General features: G+C 41.9%; 1 non-coding gene and 1 pseudogene across 1 annotated transcript; both read right to left on the bottom strand.

Moving 5' to 3' along the window:
- Positions 1 to 1931: 1931 nt before the first annotated feature.
- On the bottom strand, positions 1932 to 8539 carry LOC114888087 (annotated as a pseudogene).
- LOC114888463 lies at positions 2529 to 2691 on the bottom strand. Its single transcript, XR_003791797.1, has one exon. It is a non-coding gene; the product is annotated as a small nucleolar RNA SNORA62/SNORA6 family (small nucleolar RNA).
- Positions 8540 to 13888: the final 5349 nt, after the last annotated feature.

Here is a 13888-nt window from a genome sequence, read left to right as displayed (position 1 = left end):
TTCTTCATGCCACTGATTTGGTAGTTAGGGTAAGGCCAAGAAGCGTCCTAAATATTGCTTATTGAAAACCACCACAATAGGTGATGGGTTGGGGGAATGCCCTGACTGTCCAGTGGTTAGGACTCGGGGTTTTCTCTGCTGTGGGCCCAGGGTTCGATCCCTGGTTGGGGAACTAAGATCCCACAAGCTGCATGGTACAGCCAAAAAAAAAAATGTGGGAATCCCAAAGAATTTAAGAATTAAAAACAAATGATGAGGGCTTCCCTGGTGGCGCAGTGGTTGAGAATCTGCCTGCCAATGCGGGGGACACAGGTTCGAGCCCTGGTCTGGGAGGATCCCACATGCCGCGGAGCCACTGGACCCGTGAGCCACAACTACTGAGCCTGCGTGTCTGGAGCCTGTGCTCCGCAACAAGAGAGGCCGCGACAGTGCGAGGCCCGCGCACCGCTATGAAGAGTGGCCCCCGCTCGCCGCAACTAGAGAAAGTCCTCGCACAGAAACGAAGACCCAACACAGCCAAAAATAATAAATAAATAAAATTTAAAAAAAAAAACAAATGATGAGAAAGGGGTACCATGACTCAATTTCTGTCTTAAAAAAAATATGTACCCTGGACATGTCTGTCGGGCAGACAGTGGTTTCCAGACCCAACTTCTCCTCCCAGATGGAACTGACCTGCCTACAGCCCGTAGCTCAGGGAAGCTGCCCTGGACTGGTTGGGGCGGTGTTGACCAGGATTGAATAAAAAGGATCAGAGGTTCTGATCCCAGGGCCAGCCATCCACAGACAGGATCATGAGGTGGCCTAAGAGGATGGTTCTGGCCAATATGGACTATGGTTATTACTAAGCCAGCCAGATGGGCTCCTTCCAAGTTTAAGTATACAGGGTTGAGACAAAGTTGGCTCGTTGGTAGGGAGAGGAGGCCAGGGCAGCAGTAGCAAGAACATGCAGACCATAAGAACCGGGCAGACAGGGGCTTCCCTGGTGGCGCAGTGGTTAAGAATCTGCCTGCCAATGCAGGAGACACGGGTTTAAGCCCTGGTCCAGGAAGATCCCACAGGCCGCGGAGTAACTAAGCCTGTGCACCACAACTACTGAGCCTGCGCTCTGCAGCCTGCGAGCCACAACTACTGAGCCCTCATGCCACACCTACTGAAGCCCACATGCCTAGAACCCATGCTCCACAGCAAGAGAAGCCACTGCAATGAGAAGCCCACGCACTGCAGCAAAGAGTAGCCCCCGCTCACCACAACTAGAGAAAGTCCACGTGCGGCAACGAAGACCCAATGCAGGAAAGAAAGGAAGGAAGGAAGGAAGAAAGAAGGACCAGGCAGAGGAGCTAGCTCCTAGAAGGGCCTCTGATCCAGGTTAAGTCCATGTGGACTTATCACAAATCATTTTTCTCTTAAGGGGGTTTGAGTGAGTCTTTGCTTCTGAAGTAACTAGTGCCTAGAAACCATCCCAGGAGTAGTGTGGAAGATGGGTTGGCAGAAAGGCAGATTTTTGGCAACTCTGCATTTGATTAAATATTTTATTGCTCTCCTTTCAAATTATTAGTCCAATTGTTTTACATTAGATGCTGTCACTTGTCATTTTCCTCAGGCATTTTCTTTTCACTTTGTACTCCAGACATGGCTGACATTGTGTTCCTTAAACTTTACATCTAATGGGTCCTCTATAAATGTTACATCTAGAAAGCATGGTGTGCTTAAAGACAACAGTCTGCTCCTCCTAAGCTTTTTGACCAACAGGAAATTCAGGTTTCATAAACATAGTAGAACTCCAGTTTGGAGAATTAAGATGATTAAATGTTTGTAAACACTTAGCATTGTTTCTGAATGTTAATTGAAGTCTTTGTTGACTGCCTACCATGTATAGGCTCAATGTTCTTCTCACTCCTTTTTTTTAAGAAACTGTTTATTTTCCATCAACCTATTTCCATTTTAAGAGTCTGTGGAAGAACAGTTTAAGACCACTCAGTGGTTGTTCCTACCCACTCAGTGGCCTGAGCAGTGGGAGCTGCAGACCAGTCTTCAGTGGCAGGCTGAACACTCCAGTCTTCAGTGGGGAACTGCTCAATAGGCACGGGGGCACCTGTACACCTTCGGACCAGTCCGCCGTCTCAGGCTGAGGAGCAGTGAACTCAGGAGGTGGGGCGGTCCATTCACCCTGAAACTCCTCCTTGGTCACAGCCTTCTCAGCTGCCACCTGCTCTTCCTTTTCAATCTCTTCAGGATCTCTGTAGAAGCAGAGATCAGGCATGACCTCCCATGGGTGTTCACGGGAGATGGTGCCACGCATGAGCAGAACTTCCCGGGCAAGCGTCCACCACATCAGACCCACTGAGTGAGCTCCCTTTTTAGGATCTTACATCAGGATACATCAAGTTAGTCTGAAAACAGAAAGGCCAAGTAATGCCTGAGAGGTCCAGGAGTAAGAAATAATGGAGAAAAGCAGAAGAAAACACAGGCCATTTTTAAAATGTTTTTTCATCTCTCCTTAAAGCTTTCATGTATTAAAATCATACATTTGTAGCAAGTGTTACTATCAAACTCCACTCATTGGGCCAGAGACCCTTGTGATGTTAGCGAAAAACTTGCCCCTCATGTAGCACACTACCTACACTTGTGAGTTCAATTCCTTTTTTTTTTAAGTCAATAAATTTTTATTTAAGGAATTTCACATGCTATGATTCCTTCCACTGCCAATCCTCCAAAGTTTGATTCTTAATCTTCCAGATAGCCCTTTTAAAAAGAACTTTTGCTCAAGCCACTGTTGTCAAATCACTTAGTCCACAATTCTTTTAGATGGGTTTCTTTGATCTATACTTAAATGTGGACATACTTCAAAAATTACCCAGCTGTAATTTTTGGAAAGCAATTTCTTCAAGCAATTTACTTTATTTTATAAATTTATTTTATTTATTTATTTATTTTTGGCTGTGTTGGGTCTTCGTTGCTGCGCACAGTCATTCTCTAGTTGTGGCGAGTGGGGGCTACTCTTCATTGCAGTGCACGGGCTTCTCACTGTGGTGCCTTCTCTTGTTGCAGAGCACGGGCTCTAGGCAGGCAGGCTCAGTAGTTGTGGCGCACGGGCTTAGTTGCTCTGCGACATATGGGATCTTCCCGGACCAGGGCTCGAACCTGTGTCCCCTGCATTGGCAGGTGGATTCTTTTTTTTTTTTTCTGTTTATTTATTTTTTTGTTTTCTTTAATTTTTAAAAAAAAATTATTTTGTATTTTTTTTTACATCTTTATTGGAGTATAATTGCAGATGGATTCTTAACCACTACGCCACCAGGGAAGTCCCAAGCAATTTACTTTAAGGCCCTAGAAGTTAAATTGTAGGGAGTACATTGCTATTTTGGCAAATGATCTAAAATATATTATTCCTTAATCGTTTCTAATACTGAAAAGTCTTGTTACACCAATTTTCACTCATGAGCCTAACAAAAACTGTCTCAGGTCTCATTGGCACCACTGCAATAAAATTACTGCAATGGAAGCATAACCTGTGTCTCCACGTAGCCGCTCTGCTCACGCCTTTTATCTCATTTACTCCTCACAGCAAACTTGTGGAACAAATATGCTCACACCCATTTTACAGATGAGGGAACTACAACTCAACAATATTTAGGGACTTGCCCAAAGTCTCTCAGATAGGATATGGGGAAGTTAGGGCTATGAATTGAATATAGGTGGTGATTTTCCTGTTACACCTGACTTTTAAGTTAAACTGTTCCATCCACAGCTTTCAAAGGGACAGGCTAGCATGCTAATTAACCTTACTCCACCCATCCTCCACAATCCCTAAATAGACCCAGAAAGGGTACCTAACCCGAAGGGACCAATCCATAGTGTGATCAGGGGCTGATGGTGTGGATTAAGATTGACTCTGCCCAAACTGAGACAAATGGATCCATTAGCCTTTATCCTTCTTAAGAATGTAAACTAAGAGACAAAGATATTATTGTGAGCCAGTGGTGGACCTTTTCACTAAGAGGTTATGATGTTGAATTGAGAGGCCCCAGTAAATGCAATGTAAGCAAAGAGGAGCAATGATGAAAGCAGCTAGGCTTTCCCGGTCTCATCCCTTTGCAAGGTGAATTTAATTTTCCGGCTCTGAAGTCCAAAAGAAGAATATTTGTTGTATCCTTAAACCCCCACCCCCCCCCCCACCAGACACACATGCATATTACTCTTACTATATCTCTATAGTGAGTAGATACAAATAGAGACATCTAGCTCTCTGCATGTAGTGGACATGAATAGATAATAGATGGGTAAATAGATGATAGATGATTGATGGATGGATGGATAGATAGACAGACTAATGTAAGAATAGAGTAGAACAGACCAGAAATAGTCTTATTGACAAGTCCAAGAATCTCTTGACATTATGCTGTCTTGAAGAAAAATACATCCACTTTCATCACAGGACCTTTTTGATACTGGAGGCCTTCCAAACTTGCACACAATTAATTTCCAACTCTTACTCATTTGGAGAAATAGAGTCAACATTTCCTTCCTACTCCAACTTTTTAAAAATTGTTAGATGCTGTCTTAGTCCGTTTGGGCTGCTGTAACAGAAATACCATAGACTGAGTACCTTATAAACAACAGAAATTTATTCTCACAGTTCAGGAGGCTGGAAGTCCGAGATCAGGGTGCCTTTTCCACGTCGTAGACTGCTGACTTCTTGCTATTTCCTCACATGGCAGAGAGCAGAGGACAAGCTCTTTTGTGACTCTTTTATGAGAACTAATCCCATTCATGGGGGCTCCACCCTCATGACTTTGTCTAATCTCAATCACCTGCCAAAAGCCCTGCCTCCTAATAGCATCCCAGCAGTGTAGGGTTTCAACGTATGAATTTAGGGGGACACTGACATTCAATCCGTAACAGATTGTGTTGCATATGATACATGGTACCAGACAGTGGACTTGCTACTGGCTGGGGGAGAGTTAGGAACCCGGAAGACCCAAAGGGGCATTAATGAAAGGATGTTTACATTCTAACTTAAAATACAGAGAGACAGGGTCAACCTTTCACCCTATACTTGCCCCCAGCAGGTCCTGGGGACAATTTTGGTCATCAGGCCTTGACAGATCCTCAGCTCTAGGAACACCAATTCCATATTTGCTCCTGTAACCAAATCAGCCTCTTGGTCTTCTTTGCCCAAATCAGATTAGGTCCCTAGGGCTGCTCTGAATAGCTGCACAAGTAGTAGGTTGAGCCACATAACATGGTCACTATTTGACTATTCTTGACCTACGTAAACAGCAGTTCCATGTAGTTCAACCCAATACTTGCTGACAGAAATATACTTCCAGTGTTTTTCAACAAGGACAATACTGACATTTGGGGCAGGACTGTCCTGTGTATTACAAGATGTTTAGCATTCCTGGCCTCCAGTCACCAAACACCCGTAGCACCACCCTCTAAGAGTCATGGTGACAACCAAAAAGCAAAAACTATCTTTCCGACACACATTTTCAGGTATCCTCTGAGTGGGGCAGTAACATTCCATAATGAGTTTATATAGGATCGTAAGTAAATGTCTTGAGATTTTCATATATCACCAGCAAGTAAAAGAGAGAGAGATGACAGATGGTAAAGTGATTTTCCAAAAGTAGAGGACACAATGTCAGAACCAGAAACCATCAGATTCAGATTGGTTTGCAATTAAACCACCAAAAAGTCAGCCCATGTTTCCAAAATTCATGTATAGATTTGGAGGAGTGTCAAGTGTTCAACCTACATAGTACCTAGCACAAAATAGGCACTCAATAAATGTGTGGGACAACTGGAAGGATACCTAATCTGATTGGGTTCAAATATACTGATCACTGATTAACACTGTCTTATAGCTAATTGTTTGTATACCTGTCTCTCACTCAAGACTGAAGCTGCTATAGCCAGGGGTCATGACTGATTTACCTTTCTCTCCTGCAGTGGTTTTGTAAATAGCAGGGAATAGCTTGTACATAGTAAAGGTCAAAATCAGTGGAATGTGATGAAAGGTATACGTGAACACACTATCTACTAAAGCGTTGGTCCCCTGGCTCCTGGCTGTCTTTCAGAAGCAACTTGGGGAAGGAGGATTGTTAAAACCTCAGATTCCCAAGACTCACCCCAGAGTCTCTGAAATCAGAATCTTAGGACTGAATTAGCGGCATTTGTATTTTTATCAGTCTCCCCAACTGGCTCCACCAATATGCCTGCCTGGGGCCAGTTTTGAAGACCTGGGTTTACAGAACCAACATCTACAGCAGTGTTTCTCATACTTGCAAGATGACAGAATTTGTTATACAAATGTCCAGGTCCCTGCCTTGGAGACCCTGATCAGAAAGTCTGGGGTGGGTCCCAGGAGTCTGTGTTTTTAATAAGCATCCCAGGTGATTCTTCACTTGATCTTAGCCAAAAGACCGAGAAGCGATGCCAGGTGATTCTTATAACCAATCAGCATTACTAGTTAAAGGAAGGCCTGCTGAACCTAGTCCCCAGGCTGAAGGCTAGATGCCCACTTGAGGTTTTGTGGTTGGTTGCTATGCAGCATATTATAGCAGGAGCTGTTGGAGGATGTACTTACCAAAAGGTTAAGTAAACTAAGAAAGAGGAAGACTTGGCCTACAAGAAGTAATATAACCAACCTAGGAGAGAGGTATCCTTAAGAAAATGTAACAAGAGACCCCAGGATGATAGCTGTTCACTATGTGCAGAGGGCAACCAATCCAGAGCTGGTGAAAAGCTCCCAGGTAAGACTTCTTCAAGAAGGTGAAATTGATGGCGCCGATGCATGTCAGTATCTTGAGTGGAGAGGAAGCAGCCGCACAACAAGAGATCAGCTCGGTGCTTTGTGACCACCTAGAGGGGTGGGACAGGGAGGGTGGGAGGGAGACGCAGGAGGGAGGAGATATGGGGATGTATGTTTACGTATAGCTGATTCACTTTGTTATAAAGCAGAAACTAACACACCATTGTAAAGCAATTATACTCCAATAAAGATGTTTAAAAAAAAGGGATGTAGATATTTAGAAGGTTTTTTTTGTTTTTGTTTTTGTTTTTCAGTACGCGGGCCTCTGACTGTTGTGGCCTCTCCCGTTGCGGAGCACAGGCTCTGGACGTGCAGGCTCAGCGGCCAAGGCTCACGGGCCCAGCCGCTCCGCGGCATGTGGGATCTTCCCGGACCGGGGCACGAACCCGTATCCCTTGCATCGGCAGGCAGACTCTCAACCACTGCGCCACCAGGGAAGCCTAGAAGGTTTTTATTTAATCTTTCTATTGGAAGTACAGTACTATTTTTAATTATTTATTTATTTATTTTATATTTATATATATTTTTTTGCGGTACGCCGGCCTCTCACTGTTGTGGCCTTTCCCGTTGCAGAGCACAGGCTCAGGACGCGCAGGCTCAGCGGCCATGGCTCACGGGCCCAGCCGCTCCGTGGCATGTGGGATCTTCCCGGACCAGGGCACGAACCTGTGTCCCCTGCCTTGGCAGGCGGACTCTCAACCACTGCACCACCAGGGAAGCCCCTCTTTTTTTATTTTTAACATCTTTATTGGAGTATAATTGTTTTACAATGGTGTGTTAGTTTCTGCTTTATAACAAAGTGAATCAGTTATACATATACATATGTTCCCATATCTCTTCCCTCTTGCGTCTCCCTCCCTCCGACCCTCCCTATCCCACCCCTCTAGATGGTCACAAAGCACCGAGCTGATCTCCCTACACTGTGCGGCTGCTTCCCACTAGCTATCTATTTTACATTTGGTAGTGTATATATGTCCATGCCACTCCCTCACTTTGTCCCAGCTTACCCTTCCCCATCCCCGTTTCCTCAAGTCCATTCTCTAGTAGGTCTGTGTCTTTATTCCCGTCTTGCCCCTAGGTTCTTCATGACCTTTTTTTTTTTTTAGATTCCATATATATGTGTTAGAATAGCATATTTGTTTTTCTCTTTCTGACTTACTTCACTCTGTATGACAGACTCTAGGTCCATCCACCTCACTACAAATAACTCAATTTCTTTTCTTTTTATGGCTGAGTAATATTCCACACCTCTTACTAGTACATCTTGTCTTCAGTTCAAAACTTCTGTTTTACCTTCTGTGGAACAAATCTCCAGTTTTTGCCAGAGTAGGGGCAGGTGATATAGGCACCTAGCTGCTGCTTTTTTTTTTTTTTATTGAAGTATAGTTGATTAGCAATATTATATTAGTTTCAGGTGTGTAGCATAGTGAGTCAATTTTGTACATTGTGCTCCATTTAAAGTTATTACAGAACAATGGGAATATTTCTCTGTGCTGTATAATATATCTTGTTGCTTATTTATTTCATACATTGTACCTAGCTGCTTCCTAATAGATTTTCAATCAGTCTTTCTTATTTTGTTATACCTACCACCTTCTGCCTTCACTTGCAGAGGAATGTGGTGTAATCAATTACTGGTCTTGCTGGAGGCGGGGTAGTTCTATAGAGTAAAACAGGTTGTTCCCATTTTCTTGGTCTGCTAATCCCTTATCACTCACCCATTGTCTATCCAGCCTCCAAAATCTTTTCACCTTTTCTCTATTCTTTCCAACTTTACATGCTTATGACTTAAAAAAGAAATCCCTTTCCTGTCATTTTAGTGAGGTTTCAGGAGGGAAGGTAGATGGCAAGAGTTCAATCTGTTATCTTTAGACAGAAACTCTGGTATAGATTGCAATTACGACAAATGTCAAAACTTTTTATTATGGAAAGCTTCAAATGTATACAAAATACAGAGGATGTTAATAAACCCCTCATATGACTCACCACCCAGTTTCAACAATTACCAATTTGTAGTCAACATTGTTTCGTCCATATCCCTTCCTATTTGCCCCTCCTCCTGGATTCTTTTGAAGCAGATCCCTGACATCATATCACTTCGTTTGTAAATCAATAATGGATTTGAAGTGCTTGAGCAACTGCCTCTGGAGAATGAATTTCTGATGAGCGTACTTCAGATGCTAACTAATCCCCTCTGGAGGGTGGGTTCCTAATTAGTGTACTTCAAATGTGAACAGCCTCTAGGATATGGATTAAAGTTAATTTATACACACATACATCACACTGTTTTGTTTTAAATTTTTATTGGAGTTTAGTTGATTTACAATGTTGTGTTTGTTTCAGGTGTACTACATCACACTGTTAATACTAAAGTATTTTAAAGTAAATCACCCTACAGACAACCTAACGCTGTGGAACTCAAAGTCTAGAATTCATAGGTTTTGTTATCCGACCAGAGGGGAGATACAATATTAGAAAACAGAGGTTATTCGTGGAGAAAGATGGAGAACTTGAGATAATGTTGGACACACAACAAGAAATAGAGACATTGTTTAATATGATTAGGGCCCAGAGAGAGGTCAGGCTAGGTATTCATATTTAATTGTTGTTCTTACAGAAACAAGAATTGAGAGCATGTGCACAAGTGGTTTGTTCAAATGAGAGGGCAGAAAGAGATGAGAACGGCCTGAGCTGGGGATGGGAGAGGAAAAGGCGATACCTGTTGGACAGAAAGGGAGTTGGGTGGTGACACTTTCAATTTACAATACTTCATCACAGAGAGTGTGGTATACACATTTGTATATGCTGTACTCTATGGGCAGGGCTCTTAACCACCTGGTTGTGAACTCTTTTTTTGTTTGGCTTCACCACACAGCTTGTGGGATTTTAGTTCCCTAATCAGGGTTTGAATTTGGGCCCTCAGCAGTGAGAGCAGAGTCCTAACCACTGGACTGGCAGGGAATTCCCTGGTTGTGAACTCTTGAAGAAACCTCTGGGGAATTCCCTGGAGGTCCAGTTGTTAGGACTAGGTGCTCTCACTGTCGGGGCCCCGGGTTCGATCCCCAGTTGGGGAACTAAGATCCCCAACAAGCCTCTCAGGGTGGCCAAAAAAAAGAAACCTGTGGACTTCCTCTCAGAGTAATGTTTTTAAATGCATAAAATAAAATATATAGGACTATGAAGGAAGACAGTTATGTTGAAATACAGTTATCAAAATATTTTTAATGTTATATAAGGAGTTACTCTTTTTCAACACATTAAATAACAAGATCTAGTGGCAGGTCTAATAATTACTGTAACTTTGAAGTGGTAATAAGTGTAAATTATATTTTGAGATATCTGCAACAACTCTAATGTGATATGAAAATAGCTGTGACTTCTATGGGTGACAGAGTCTTAATACTACTATTACTACTGTGTTTTGTTGTATACATTCATAATTGAAGGAAATGCTAATTTTCAGTTAGAGGCGAATGGAAATAAGGAAGTAATTTTTTTTCCCCTAAGTTCACAGACACTCCCCAACCCTGAATTCTATCTACATATATACCTCCTCCCCCAGTGAGACCCTAGACGCCAGGTTAAGACCCCGTGGTGGGTGGTCAGTTGAATTACTTTATTAATTCAACAGCTATTTATTGCATGTCAATCTGTGCTAGACATGGATATACAAGGATAACTAAGCTTCAAGGAGCTCACAGTGAAGATGGGGAGACTGACACACAGATAGATGATGGCTTTTCAGTATGGCAGGTGCAATGTTAGGGGAAAGCCTGGTGTATAAGGAGGGGCAGAGGAGGCCTCTGCAAGCAGTTATGCACGAAATAAGTGAGTGACCTGAGGTCAAAGTGAACTTGGATCCGATCCTGTGCTCCACAATGGAGGATCTGCAGGCTGAGCTGTGAAAAACCTCAGGATAAGCTGTATCCACCACACGGAGCCCAACATGCTGGTCAAGCCTCTGTACCAGCCATGCCTACCTCCTTTTCCAGCCCCTTCTTGAGGCACTCTCCCGATCACTCTCTCTTAGTCTCCAAGTCTTAAACACACCATTTTCTTTCCTGCCTCAAGACCACCCTATGTGCTGCAGCTTCTTCTCCTCACTCCCAACACCACACACACACACACACACACACACACACACAGCTTATGCCTATTCATCCTTTAGTTCACAACTTAAACATCACTTCTTTGTGACTCTCCCCTACGTGCACAATACAGTATTTAACTAGCCCTCTCTTTTTTTAAAAAAATCTTAAATTGAAGTGTAGCTGATTTACAACGTTGTGTTAGTTTCAGCGAAGTGATTCAGTTGTACATATATGTATATATTCTTTTTCAGATTCTTTGCCCCAATAGGTTATGACAAAATATTGAGTAGAGTTCCCTGTGCTATACAGTAGGTCCTTATTAGTTATCTATTTTATATATAGTAGTGTGTATATGTTAATCCCAAACTCCTAATTTATCCTTTCCCCTCTTTCCCCTTTGGTAACCATTAGTTTGTTTTCTACGTCTGTGGGTTTATTTCTGTTTTACATGTAAGTTTATTTGTATCATTTTTATAGTTTTAGATTCCACATGTAAGCGATAGCATATGATATTTGTCTCTGTCTGGCTTACCTCACTTAGTATGATCATCTCTAGGTCCAACCATATTGCTGCAAAAGGCATTATTTCATTCTTTTTTATGGCTGAGTAATATTGCATTGTGTGTGTGTATGTGTGTTTCTTGATATATATATATATATATATATATATATATATATATATATACACCACATCTTCTTTATCCATTCATCTGTTGATGGACATTTAGGTTGCTTCCATGTCTTGGCTATTGTAAATACTGCTGCAATGAACATTGGGGTGCGTGTATCTTTTTGAATTATGGTTTTCTCTGGATATATGCCCAGGAGTGGGGTTGCTGGATCATATGGTAGTTCTATTTTTACTCTTTGAAGGAACCTCCATACTGTTCTCCATAGTGGTTGTACCAATTTACATTCCCACCAACAGTGTAGGAGGGTTCCCTTTTCTCTACACCCTCTCCAGCATTTATTTGTAGACTTTTTGATGATGGCCATTCTGACCAGTGTGAGGTGATACCTCATTGTAGTTTTGGTTTGCATTTCTCTAATAATTAGCAGTGTTGAGCATCTAACCAGCCATCCCTGATGGACATTTGTCTCTAGTTTTTCGTAATTACCAGCAATGAAGTCTCACACACACATATGCACACACACGCCTTTTTATACTTGTACCTACATCTCTGATAGATCCATTTCTAGAAGTGAAATTGCTAAGACAAATGCACATTTAATGTTTCAATCAGTACTACCGATAGCTCTCAAAAAGGTACCCTAGAGGGTCTTTCCTGGTGGCGCAGTGGTTGAGAGTCTGCCTGCCGAGGCAGGGGACACAGGTTCGTGCCCTGGTCCGGGAAGATCCCACATGCCGCGGTGCGGCTGGGCCCATGAGCCATGGCCGCTGAGTCTGCGCGTCCGGAGCCTGTGCTCCGCAATGGGAGAGGCCACAACAGTGAGAGGCCCGCGTACCACAAAAAAAAAAAAAAAAGGTGCCCTAGAGAACCTGCTTTCTCACATTCTTAACAATATTGGATCTTACTAAGCTTTTCAATATTTGTTAATATTTTCATAAGATGGCTGCAGTCTCATTGCTAACTTTGCATATCTTTGATTATTAATGAGATTGAACATTTTATCATTCTATTATTTAAGATAAGATGTAATTAGTTTGACATTATAGATAGAAGGATAGAGACTGAAAAAAAAGAAAATTAAAATTTCTGCTAAAGAATAAAGGAACATCTTAGGAAGGAAAAGCACCTTCTCAGCTTTGATATAAATGGCATTCATGCCTAACGCACATCTTGCTGCAAACGGAGCGTTTTAAACCATGTTTAAAGTTAACCCATATATTATTGGCTGCTCTGCTTCAGAATTATTACTGGAGATGCTGCGTGATCCTATATTGGTAAATTTTCTGATACATAAGCTTTATAATCATCAAATTATAAGCTGCCCCTTTGTGTGCACATCTTGGTTTCTGTGTTTGTTGTTTCATTTCGGGTTTTTTTTTTTTTTGGCCACAGCACGTGGCTTGTGGGATCTTAGTTCCCTGACCAGGGATCAAACCTGGGCCCTCAGCAGTAATTTAATTGATAGGATTGTATTAATGTCAATTTGCGAATTTTGATCATTGAACTATGGTTGTGTAAGTTAACATTAGGGGGTGCTGGGTGAAGGGTATACACAGACTTATTATTTTTGTAACTTTTCTGTAAGTCTAAAATTATTTCAAAAATAAAAACGTTAATTAAAAATAAGCTTCACCTGAAGTATGATTTTCATAACACACATTAAAAACCACATCCTCCTGCTCATAGCTATGCTGAGGATTTGAATATTATTCAGAATTTCCCCTAATACTGAACTGCTCTTCACTGGAACCACGTGGTTTCACAGAATGCTGAAATGTTTTAAAAACAATTTGCATTCTCTTTTTCTTTCATCTTTGAGTTTATGGAGCTCCCTGTTGTTCATTCAGAAAATAATTCTTACCAGCTTAAGCTACCAATTAATGTAAAAGAAGGAAGGGTCCCTGATCTGAATCTGGGGTTCTCAGCTGTGTCATAAATGAACTATGAAATCACTGGCAACTTACTCCCTCTGGGCCTCCATTTTCCACACCTATGAAATGAGTGAATTAGTAAAAGATATTTGGCTTTCTCAGTTGGGGAATTCTGTGCTTCATATTCATAATTCCTGACTCCTACTAGCTTGACCTCCACCTCCAAGTTAGGCTAAAAGTTTTGATGTAGAAGTGACCAAAGACTGTAAATGCCAGTTTGTAGCTCAGTACGTTAAGGCATTAACCAAAGTTAATGTACGTGGCAGAGGTAATTGGGTTCTTAATTTTTAATATCTCAGAAAGTTTAACAAAGATCTTAATCTCATTTAAATCTCTTGATTTTACACACTAATGAATAGCAGTGAGTTATTTTCACATGGTGAAATTCAATCCATCTAAATCAGAAGCTTCATTTTA

This window comes from Monodon monoceros, unplaced genomic scaffold (genome assembly GCF_005190385.1).
Source record: "Monodon monoceros isolate NGI ecotype Baffin Bay Population unplaced genomic scaffold, NGI_Narwhal_1 Super_Scaffold_8, whole genome shotgun sequence".
Classification (NCBI taxonomy): Eukaryota; Metazoa; Chordata; class Mammalia; order Artiodactyla; family Monodontidae; genus Monodon; species Monodon monoceros.
The sequence above is the reverse complement of the archived record's forward strand: the minus strand, read 5'-3'. Positions and strand labels throughout refer to the sequence as shown.